This window comes from Spinacia oleracea, chromosome 1 (genome assembly GCF_020520425.1).
Source record: "Spinacia oleracea cultivar Varoflay chromosome 1, BTI_SOV_V1, whole genome shotgun sequence".
NCBI lineage: Eukaryota > Viridiplantae > Streptophyta > Magnoliopsida > Caryophyllales > Amaranthaceae > Spinacia > Spinacia oleracea.
The window spans coordinates 133,994,562-134,006,605 of NC_079487.1; the positions used below are offsets into that span (position 1 = coordinate 133,994,562).

The 12,044-nt window shown below is 34.2% G+C and overlaps 1 long non-coding RNA gene and 1 other non-coding gene across 2 annotated transcripts; both read left to right on the forward strand.

The window, feature by feature from the left end:
- The first annotated feature begins 461 nt into the window (after positions 1-461).
- TRNAT-UGU (transfer RNA threonine (anticodon UGU)) lies at positions 462-533 on the forward strand. Its single transcript has one exon. It is a non-coding gene; the product is annotated as a tRNA-Thr (tRNA).
- Positions 464-6,112, forward strand: LOC110793533 (uncharacterized). The gene is made up of 2 exons (XR_002534704.2): positions 464-1,193; positions 5,620-6,112. It is a non-coding gene; the product is annotated as an uncharacterized lncRNA (long non-coding RNA).
- Positions 6,113-12,044: the final 5,932 nt, after the last annotated feature.

A 12,044-nucleotide genomic window follows, 5' to 3' on the forward strand; every position in this document is an offset into this window, starting at 1 on the left:
ATCTTAGACGCGATTGTCTCCTCTAAGTCGGGATATCATAACTCTTCCCTTAGTTTGTACTTGAGCTAGAATAAGGTAAGCAATTGATAAAGTTGACGATCACTATATTTGGTCAAAAATTATCTTTTGAAAAATTTTGACTGATTTGTCCCTTTTTAAGACCTCAATTCACGTAAGAGTAAACTGGGATGACTCATTTTATGGTAACACAAATATTGGGGTCATTAGTTGGTTGACCCTTTCCATTTACGGGCTTGACTTTGGGTTGAGGAACATAATTTTATATGGGCCTATAAGTTTATGATTCATGAATGGTTCATGGGAGTGTGGGACTGAAGGAGTTACCGTTTATAAGGACACATCTCCAACTTTTAAAAGGTTAAAGATGATTCATACCACCAAAATAGGTTATCTATTGAGATTGGTTTAGTTATTAATTTAATCAATGAGGTAAACACAAAGCCCTTATAGCTCAGTGGTAGAGCGCCAGTCTTGTAAACTGGAGGTCCGTAGTTCAATCCTGCGTGAGGGCAATTTCATTTTTCTCAAATTGTTTTTTTAAATTTGTATCTCCATCTCCTCTCAATAATTGTTCTCTTTTTTGCCTTGTCGCCTTCCCCAATTCAATAAGAGCAGATTTTGCCCTAATTCTGCTCTTCCGAAAAGAAATCAAAATCAGAGTTCAAACATCAAAATGCTAAACTCCCCAATTTTGTTCAGGCTGAATCCCTAAAAATCTCATTAATTTTAACCGTCTTCCTCATTTTAACTCTCATACCAAGAAAAAATGGCTAGGCTTTTGCGAGAACTGATTCGAAAGCCATCAACTTCTAGCAGATTCATTGCGACATTGTCCCATCAAAACCCCACTAATCTCTCTCCTTCATTGCTGTTTAACCAGTCAATTCTTTTCGGTAAAACCAATTTTGACAATGGAGGTGGGTTAAACCCTAGCAGCAACCAGGGTTTAGCAGAAGCGACCCATTTCAGCAAATCGCAGATTTATCCGAGTTTCTCACTTGGGTATTTCTTGGACCCGATTTCGCCACCTGGTCTGGTATCTGAGCCCGAAGTGGAGGATCGGGGAATGATGTGGGCTGATAGTGTGAAGAAGAAGAGGAAGAAGAAGATGAACAAGCATAAGTATAAGAAGCTCAGGAAACGTCTTCGTCGAAAGACCAAGACTTGATCAGGTTTGCTGCATTCAACAACTTAAAATCCGTGTTTTTTTTAGAATAATGCCCCTATCATATTGAGGATGGTTTTTTTTAAAAGTTTGTCGCTGTTTGTTGAGTATATGATTTTACACCTTTGTGAATTTGGGTTAACAATTGGTTGAATGTGGGATTAAGCTATTTGATTGAATTCCTGCGTGTATTTGTTATGATTTGGAGGAGTGTGGCTTAACGGCAGAACTTTGCTGTAGATATGTGGTTTTTAGTTTGTATACTTGGTGGATAGGAATGCAAGGTTGGTGCTAGTTCGAGCTGTAGCAATTTTTGAAGTTAATTAAAGCTGATTTCAATGTGTAATGCATGATTTATTGTTGATTGATATGGGTTTCCTCCATTAATTTGCTAGGAATGAATACATCTTTACTTGAACGTAGTATTTGGGTGTATTTTCTAGTGTCTTATAATTGTGTCATATGATATCAATTTCGGTCGTATTGGATGCTGCCACCCTTAATCACGAATTCACGATTTTGTTTCTACTGTCTCAGTGCTTGAATTTTTTTGGTTGTCATACTGTGATATATTCATACATATTAAGTTTCTGTTCCTGCATTATCTTTTAGGCATGTTGCACTATATTGTATTAATAAGAGCTATTGTCCTAAGTTATTTGCAGTGAATATTTTGTCTCCTAGGGTATTTTCAGCTGTTCATCTTTGAGATTATACGCTGAGTTTTAGTAACAATACAATAGTCGACACTCAACACAAGTGTACATAACTAGATGTGGAACAAAGATAATCTTGGAACTTGGGATGTATCAAAGTGTAACTTGAAGCGGACATGATTATGGGTTTTAGCCAGGTTGGATAGGCCTATTTGAAAGGAAAAGTACAATGCCCCCCATCAGTTCAGTTTCTAATTACAAGCAAGCTTTCAGTTTTTAATTGCAAGCAAGCTTAAAGTTCATGTAGATAACTTTCCTGTTTATTTTCTATTTATTTAGCTATGGAGGTGTGTGTATGTTGTGTATGTTGTGGTTGAGACTAGTTTGACGCCCATGTTAACCACACCCCACCAAAGGTTTTAGGCTGCCACTACATGTGCTGCTGGATTAGCGTAGCATTCCCGAGAGGTTGTTCTTCATGCTAGTTGTTGCTACACAGTTCAAATTCATTGATATACTCATATAGATATGTGGTTTTTAGTTTTTGTACTTGGTCAATAGGAGCGGAAGAGTGGTGCTAGTTGGAGTTGTTGCGATTCTTGAAGCTGCTGCTTAATTTCTGACTTGCGTTGTGTAATGCATGAGTAATTGTTGATTGATATTGGTGTACTCCATAGATTTTCTAGGATGCGTTTTATTGCCTCTACGAAGTAAACTCATGGTATATTTTTGTCAAGCAAGAGTATTCAAGTTCATTTTTTTGTGTGCTTTAACCATGTCATACAAGGTCTCACTGGACGCTGCTATCCTTTATCATGATATCTTGTTTGCTCTGTACCATGGTAAACAGATTTTGGTGGCCAATTGGTCATAATCGTCATATACTCATATAGAAAAGACATTAAGTTCCTCTTTTTTATTTATTTATTTTTAGGCCTTTTCCGAACTTAGTTGTATGGCTAAGAGCTTTTGCTCCGAGTTAGATAGGGGTTCTTTTCAACTTTGAGATTATACTTCCGAGTTATTTTTTTCAAAAGTCAAAACACCTAATCGCGAATAAGGAACAAAAGCCAGTCAAGGAACTTTGAAGAAATCTCAGTGGAATTTGAAGCAAGTGTGATTGTGGGGTTTCAATCAGGTTGGATAAGATTATCTATTTTAAAAGTTGTAACCTCCTTACGTTTTGCATTTGGGGACGCTAACCGAGTGGCAAAGTATGATAATTTTTGCCTCCTGGAATCCTGGATCAGTGTCTACTTGCAATTGTGTTTTATGGGAGGGGTCGGGGAGAAGTAGCCGAGGTTTTATTCATGTAAATAATCTACCCGTTTATTTGCTATTTAATTAGGTATTAGGAATGTTGTGATTGAGAGCTTTAGGCTCCATGTAATTGTGTGTCCTTCCAACAAAACAACATGCCACTAGAAGTTAAAGGCTGCCAGGCCTGCCAATTCATGTGCCGCTGCACTAGTGTAGCAGTTTGTTTTTCATGCTTGTTGGCTTGTTGCTGCTATAGAGTTCAAATTCTTTGATATGATTTGATTCTTTGAAGGCTGGAGCATGTGTCAACTTAGTATTCTATCAATTGTTCAATTACATTGTAAAGCGATGTTTTGGTCCCTAACAAAAAGCGGAGAGGAATAAAAAGAGGGAAAAGGGGTGAAATGGATCAAGGAAGGGATGTGAAGGTTGGTTTTTCTGGTGATGTATCCATGGTGGGTGGAAGTGAGAGTTGCTTTAGTGGTGACTAGTGAGGTGACGGTGATAGTGGTGGTGAGGTGATGGTGGGGTGGGGTGGATTGATTTGGGATGATGGTGGTGACCATTGAGTCATTGACCAATGAGAGACTGATAGAAATTTGGGGGAATCCAAGTCCAGGGGGAAGTCTGGGGAATCATAATACGAATTAAAGGACTTGGGTGAATTGATTCAGCAAAGTTGGAGAAGGGAAAGAGTATTATTTTTGAGGTGACTGTCCCCCTTTGCTTACCTGGTTTGTGGTTTTCCTCAACCAAACAGCCCCTAAATTTCTTTCTCTCTATGCTGTTCTTATTGATTTTCCATTATGTTGAGCTTTGACATATTTACACTTACATTTCTCGTTCATTCTTCAATTAGTGCCATCTCTTTTGCATGATCCCCTTTGCACAAACTAGAGACTTAAAATTGGTGGGGAGTGGTACTGTTAGTTGCTGTTGTTTCAAAATTGACCCTGATTTATCTCTTCTGACTGCCATAAAACTAGCATCTGCAAATCCTTGATGAAATTTTATTAACCAAATATTTGGTTAAAATAGTGTCAATTGTTCCTCTATGGTTTCACTTTAAAAAAATGGACTTACCTGACTACCTGTCTCTGGCAATCAACATAGCCATTAGTTTATTCCAGCCCAAGTTTCCTCTGTCAAATAATTGTCAAAGATGTAACTCATTTACCAGTAAACACGAGTTTAAGCAGCAACTCCACAGCAATAAGCAAGATACAATTGTGTATGCTTATATTGTAGACTGCTATCCTTTTTATGACCCCTACAAACCTTTTTATTCTATGTGGATTGTTTATCTAGTATAACCTGTTTACAACTGGACATCGAATGTATTCATTTTTTTTTTCTTGACTTCAATCTTTTTCAGACCTTGGAGCTAATGCCTTCTGAACGAATTCGACTAGCAATTAATTTTTAATGATCTTGGATGATGTGATGAAGATTAGTACTCCCACAATTTTTTTGGTTTTTTTCAACTGAATGAGACTAAATTTTCTTGGAGGGTATCTCATGTGATATTCTGAAGGAAATTTGATCAAGCATGTGTTCGTTTTTGTTTTACCATTTGGGAACATGGCGATGCCTGTAAAACTTTTTCTGCCCCGTGCTAACCATCCTCAATTCTGAAACTGAATATTTTGCTGAGGGAATATTCGATCTTTTACACTCAAACATAAACGTCGTTTCACCTTGTTCTGGAACTTCTCTGCCCCCTGCTTTCCTCCAGAAGATTCTGTGCTCTACCATTCTTGTCTACAACCCTTTCCTTGTAAGTTGTAAGTAGACCTGTTCATTGGGCCGTGTTAGGGCCGGGCTGGGGCGAAGTTAAATAAGTTGCACCGGGCCAGGTCATATTAACAATCTTAATGAGCCGGGTCGAAATTAAATGGATTGGGCTGGCCTGGCCCAGATTACAACCTGTAAGTAACCTCCTGGACTGCTAATGTGAACTTTAGTGTTGTATCCATTCTTTGCTCAGTAAAAATAGGAGCACTATATAGGCTCTATAATGCAAGAGCATTATAAGCTATATACACTAGATTTACTTAGAAAGCTTTGAAGTCTTCATAATACTTGACCGGACTATTAGTTAAATTCTGGTATATGGTCTTTCTCCGTACAATATTCTTGCTAGCATTGTTAACTACTTCAGCAGCAATTAAACCTGCTTACTGATGACTATTTGGTTTATTATGTCTTTATCCTGTACAACACTACTAAAATATTTCTGAGTCAGTTCACAATGCTTTTTGGGTATTTTTAACCATTATTTTGTTACCAGTAACCCCTTTCTTCTCTGTATATGGAGGGTTGATATTCTGAGTGCTTAATAAGCGTTGACACCTCCTATAAGTTTAATACCAACTGGGAAAGATGATTTTGTTCGTATCTTGTTTGGTAATTAGATAATTGTTCCCGTAATATAAAGCTTATGATGTAATTATATGCCTACATAAGTACTCCATTCTATTGCTACCACACTCTAATTTATATGTTGATATTTTACAGGCTTTTCAGAGTTCAGACTATTTCTTCTAAGCATATCTAGTGATCGTTTCAACTGAAGCATTAATGTGGCTGGATTTATGAGCGTATTTGGGTCCATTGCTTTCTTGTTCAAGCCGCGAATATGATACTTCTTTCATTATGAAGATAGTTAACTTAGAACATCAATAAAGGGAAGACTCTTTATATTGGGGAAGGCTCATTTTCCAGATATTCCTAGTCTCCAATGAAGAATTTTGGCTTTTTAACTTCTATCCAGTGGATTTATTTTGCTTGAGACATTAATATGGTGTAACTTTATTTTATTTTATTATTGATTGATTTTTTTGCATGATTTTCTTAGTAAAGATTTAACCTTTTAATTCCTAAAGTTTTTTCCAATTGTAATCTTTCTTGCAAGACTTGCATCTCTTGTTGTGAAAAAACTACACCGTAAGGGCTTACTTGGTGAGGCGCTTGCCTGATTGAATTAGAGAGACTGATTTGCTTTGTTATATTTTTTTAGGGGTGCTTTGTTGCTTTTATTTGGTTCACACATTGACTACTGTTTAGAATTTTGACATTATTTACAATTGAATAAAATCTTGTAATTTTTTTCAATAGACAAGAAAAAACATATTCATCTGGGCCTAGTTCGATTCGTCTCAATAAGTGTTTTAAGAATGTAAAATTTTCTGATTTTACTAATGTATAATTAGAGATATAAATGATACTTCCCTCGAAGCGATATAAATGATACAAAATGTGCATCTGTAAAAGCAATAAATAGAAACTAAAATATCATTGTTGGATAGTTATCATTTCCGGTGAGTCTTTAATATATATTTTTGATTTTTTATATAATCTTTTAAAGTAGACCCTGGTTGGAAAAGTTCATGTAAGTTCTATAACAAGAAGGATTATCAAAGTATAATTTATAACTAAAATAAGTTTAAATATCTTAAGATAAGTTCACAAAAAAAAAAATTGAAATCTTGCATCCTAAATTAATTTTAAATGATATATATATGTATATATAAAAAATAAAAAAAATTGTCAAAACATATATGAATTGAAATTCTGAAATTATTTAAATGAATTAAATTCCAAATTTATTTAAGTGATCGATTTTAAAAGGAAAAAATAATTTGGTTAACATATACTACGTATTACATTAACAGAAATCGACATTAAAGGGGGGACATTCAAGAAGTAAGGAAATTAAGAACTTAAAATAAAAATATTGATCGATTTTATAGAAAGACTAACTTAACATGTACGAGTAGAAGTGAGTATAGTGACCGATGATATATTTAACAAAAATAAATTTGTCATGACCTATTTGATTTAAAAAAATTGAATTTAACTTTTAAAACGATACATGGATACTGTATCTCATGAAAGTGATATAAATCTAGCATTTTGAGTTTTTTCATTGTTACATGGATATTGTATCTCATGAGAATTTCAATTGTTGAATAAACACATTATTTTTTGTGTCATATTTAAAATTCTTAATTATATTTGAATTTCTTCTGTTACAAATAGATTTTTATGTGGTTTTTTATGTGGTGGGGTCCTACTATTGCAGCTCTTAATAGATTTATTGAAAGGAAATGGAATTATGTCAGCAAACCTACACTTTTTCTTGTTGATCTCATAAATACTCCGTAATATTCAAGCAAATTCAAAAACTACAAAAAACGGCCTTATTTTCCTCTGTTTTTATAACTCTTCACATGCACTAACGATCTTCTCATTTACCTCTAATGAATCTACACATAGAAAGACGGAATCTTACTCTTAGTAGAGAGAGTAGAAGAAGAATTGTGTATTTCATTATCTGTCCAAATGAAATGAATGAGTGGTTTTATAAGCTGACAAGTCCAGCTAACCAACTCTAACAATCTCCTATTTTTAAGGGGAAAAGCAAACAAACTTTCCCGCCAAAATTGTATAACAACTTAACTACTTTTGAACATTTTCTTATTAATATGTATTTTAAATTTTAACTAGAATTACTCCTATATCAATTTGTTCAAAAAATTTAAAATATTATCCGAAACAAAATTATTTACGAGTACAAAAATTATTTACTAGCACCAAATTATTTACGAGTACTTAGTATAAATTGAACAATATATTTAATAATAAAAAAAACTTGTCTAAAAATAATGTAAACAAAATTTGACCAAAATATATTTTTATTCTGATTTTTTTTGTATTTTTTAAGAGTGAACATGAAATATCACAAGAAAGATATGTCATTATAATTATTAATTCAATTTCTAATTCATAAAATGTCCACAAATTTTATTTAGTATATAGTTATAGATGAATGAAAGATATGTCTGTATAGCTAATATTACATGTTTTGGTGCTATCGATTATTTTATGTTTGTTTGGTTAAATTTAACTTTGCTTAATTTAACCCGATTTAACTTATTGACTGCGAGGGAGAGAAATATGTGATGAAATTTCTATTATTCGATTTAAGATATGCAACCATCACGGTTAGCATATTGTTTTCAATAGCTGCATTGTTTGTAGTTTCATAAACATCAGTTTTTAATATATACTACCTCCGTTCCTAAAATTTCTTTACGCTTTCCGTTTTAGTCCGTTCCTGAAAGTTCTTTACACTCCTACTTTATTCCATTTTTACTCTTATTTGGCCCACCATAACTTACCCACTCACAATACTTTAATATTAGTTTCCACCCACTCACATTATTGGACAATTTATAGCCACTCATTTTCCATTTGTTACCCCACCATCACATGTTCACCAAAATTCCTTAATTACCGTGCAAATAGTAACCGTAAAGATCATTTAGGAACGGAGGTAGTATGTGTTATGCAAAATTTATGACATAAATTCATTTACAAAGTATATTTTTTTCATTAACTTTTTCCGTAAATAAATGTCAAATTATTAAAAAAATATTACGTAATATTTCGTGATCATCGTGCGTTGCGGGAGTCCTGACTGATAATATTTATGTTCATTGTATTTTCCTTTGTTTCTCTTCAAAATTTCATGTATAAAAATGTTGAAATACGGTTTACATATGATGTTACTATTAGGTTATATTGCCAAGGTTCACCACTTCAATTTTGACGGTGATGTGTATACAAAATTCTTGTTTTCCTACCTGCAGTTTCGGCCAAAATTCTTTTCATATTTTTGTACTTGTTTGAGGACATGGTTTGAGTCTTGAAATTCCAAGTATGTAACATAATATTCTATCATTGACTTGAATAGTAGACATTAATTTCGTACTTCATTTTGTTTTAGGCAGATTTCAGTAGGAAATAAATTAGGGTATACATCACTCACCTTTTTTTTGTTTTTTGTTTTGTTAGACTACTAATTATGTTTCCTAAACTTTGTGATATCATCTAAAATTTGCAATATTCATTTAATACATGTTGTTACTTCAATTTTTTTATAAAGAGTCCGCTTTCAAGTGAGCTACGAGGGTTATATATTTGTGTTATGCTACCTTACCTGTGTCATGAGATAAATGTAATCAACCGTAGATTAGATACACAACAGATAATGTGCAGTACAACTATCAAAGAGTATAGGAAATGTATATTTAGGCAATACATGTTGTACTTACACTGCTAAGCTAGCTAAAGAACACATGAAAAAACGTAGGTCGGGTTCATTTTGTGTTATTAGAATGACATGTTCAAATGTTCTTTAACCCACACTTGTGTTCTTTCAGAGCACAATTAGCACACCTTTGTCCGCGACCACTAATTGCAATTAAATGATTCACAAGTCACAACACATCATTTTCTTCAAAAAAGTGTATAAACCTAGCTATGATAGCTAAATATCCACGAATATATGTACATGTCCACACGGAAATATACTTAATTAAAAGTGAGTATGTCGTTAATGAAGAATGCCAAATTGGAAAAGATCGAGTAATCGAATATTGATTTACAGCTGCTTAATTGCTCACTTTTTCATGATGGTTTATATTTTGTGAGACCAAATATCGGACTTATGATGTTTCATTTTCAAGAATGTCGATTATGAAACGTTATCTCTCAAAAAAAAAAAAAAAAAAAACACCTTTCCTCCGTTCATGTTTTGAGTCCCATAATTCATGTATCATTTGTGTGTCACGTACTTTTTCTTATTGATTAATATTAATATTATTTTACATATGAGAGTAAAAGTGGTTGACTAATTACAAATATCAACCAATAGCAATAAGTGACACACAAGTAGTACACAAATTGTGGGATAGAGGATTTTGACTCGTTTTTAAGCAATCAATTATCCACCTCCGATCAATACTACGACGTACAAATTTGGAGTTAAAGGAGAAGATTGAGTTTGATTGGTTGCGAAATAATTGTCAACCAAATTCATTACCATGGACATAATATTGTTAATTTCTTTGTCATGCCACTTAAATTTTAGCCACAATCACATCATTTATGACCAGCTATCAAACTGACCGTAATTAATTCACCAATACTCTTTAAAACCCCACATTATATTTGATGTCAAACAACTAGCATATAGTAGTATCAAATTTGTGTATGCAAACAAATAAACAAAAGTGCACAAACAATAAATCATGATTACACTTTGAACATTGTCTAATAAATCAAAACTATGTATCATAATCATGATATATATCAATATATGGGTCCAATTACAATTTAGAGTTAGCAAATGTGGACACGGCAAGTCGGCAATGCAGAACTTGTTGCTCGAAAAAGAAAGGCACTAACTAAATTTGTAGATCTTAGAATAGTAGTTTAGTACTCTGTACTTTTATTTGTGTGTTTTTTTAACTTTAACAGCTGCACTTTTTTTTGATGATGGAGTCTTGTTTGAGAGGCTGCTCTAACTTCAGGTCCCATAAATAGCAGCCTCTGAGTCTGAGGTGATCGAGTGAGGTCTCATCCTCCTGTTCAGTGTTGACTTTGCTACATGATTCTAAACGCATGGAGCGGACCAAATTTATTATATCATGATATGATGTTTGGCAATTGGTTCTTGGTTGGTTGTTTTAAAAGATGGTTGTGTGTCGACCCGTCCGAGGCCCGACCCAATCCAACATGGGAAAACCCGACCGAACCTGGCACAGAAAAAGCCCGGCCTGACACGGGCATGGAAAAAGCACGACCTAGCAAGACCACGAAATCGTGGGTTGTGAGCTGCATTTTTTTTTGTAAAAAGCATGGCATGGCTCGATCCGGCACGACAAAGCACTCTAAATTTAGTAAATCTAAGCTTAGGCACGGCGGCCTGTGGGACTGAGCCCTGTTTTGAAATTTTTGGTCTGGCCCGTTCGGGCTTGCAATATGTGGGCTCGGCCCGAAGCCCGACCCGATCTGGCCCACGACCATGTTTAGTTGTTTTACTTGACTTGTTTGATCGCCGCTATGAGTTGCTTATTTGACCCTTGATTGTTTACAAATATGTGTGGTATGTTGGTGGATGTTGGTTGTAGCTGAGCAAAATGACATTTAACGACATTTTTGGCAGGTGCAAAGCCAAACACCAACCTCCAAAAGCTAGTAACACTATATTTTCATTTTTATAGCCAACAAAAATGTCAATTACCAAACACATTTTTTTTTGACGGTTAGACCAAAACCAAAAGACAATGGAAAAGCTAGGCAAAAGCCATTTGCTAAGGCTAGATAGTGTTAATTTTGCTTCACTTCATCACTTGTGCTACTCAGGATGTTATTAACCGATAAATGTCAGTTACAACAAGCTCCAAGGTTGTTTCCAAGATTTGTGATTCACATGTGAGTTGTACGTCCTGCAATGTTAGTGAAAAAACGAATTAAAGAATCGCATTAATTAGAGTCATCACAAAATATATATATATGTATATATATATGATTCACATGTGTGTTGTACGTCCTACATACATTGTTAAGTGAAATAACGAATTAAGGAATCTCAATCGGTTCATCTCAAGATTTATTATTCGCATGTGAGCCGCACGTCCTGCATTGTTAAGTGAATGAACGAATTAACGAATCTCATTGGGATTCGTGAGTATGAATGTAACTCTCCCTCTCATTGACGGGTGCATGTGATGAACAATTTGACAAAAACCCGATGACATGAAAAGAAAACCGTGGTAATTTATAGACGTACGTTTTGCAAATTGCATGTTGTATTGTTGTTACATGATTGTAGTATGGTTTAATTAATAAATAGGTATGGTCGAATTATCCAACACAAAGATATGATAATATGATATACTTTAAATTCCAGAAGCTTATGGCCTTATTTCTTTCGTCTCCTGATGATTTGTAGTCGTTGGTTTAATTTGGATTTCTTCAAATTTCAGTTACAATCTTGATAGCGTAAATATGACCGGCCCATGGTTTTGGTTTGGATTTCTTTCGATGCAAATTGCATGTTGCTTGTATTATGCTTCAAACATCCAAAAAAT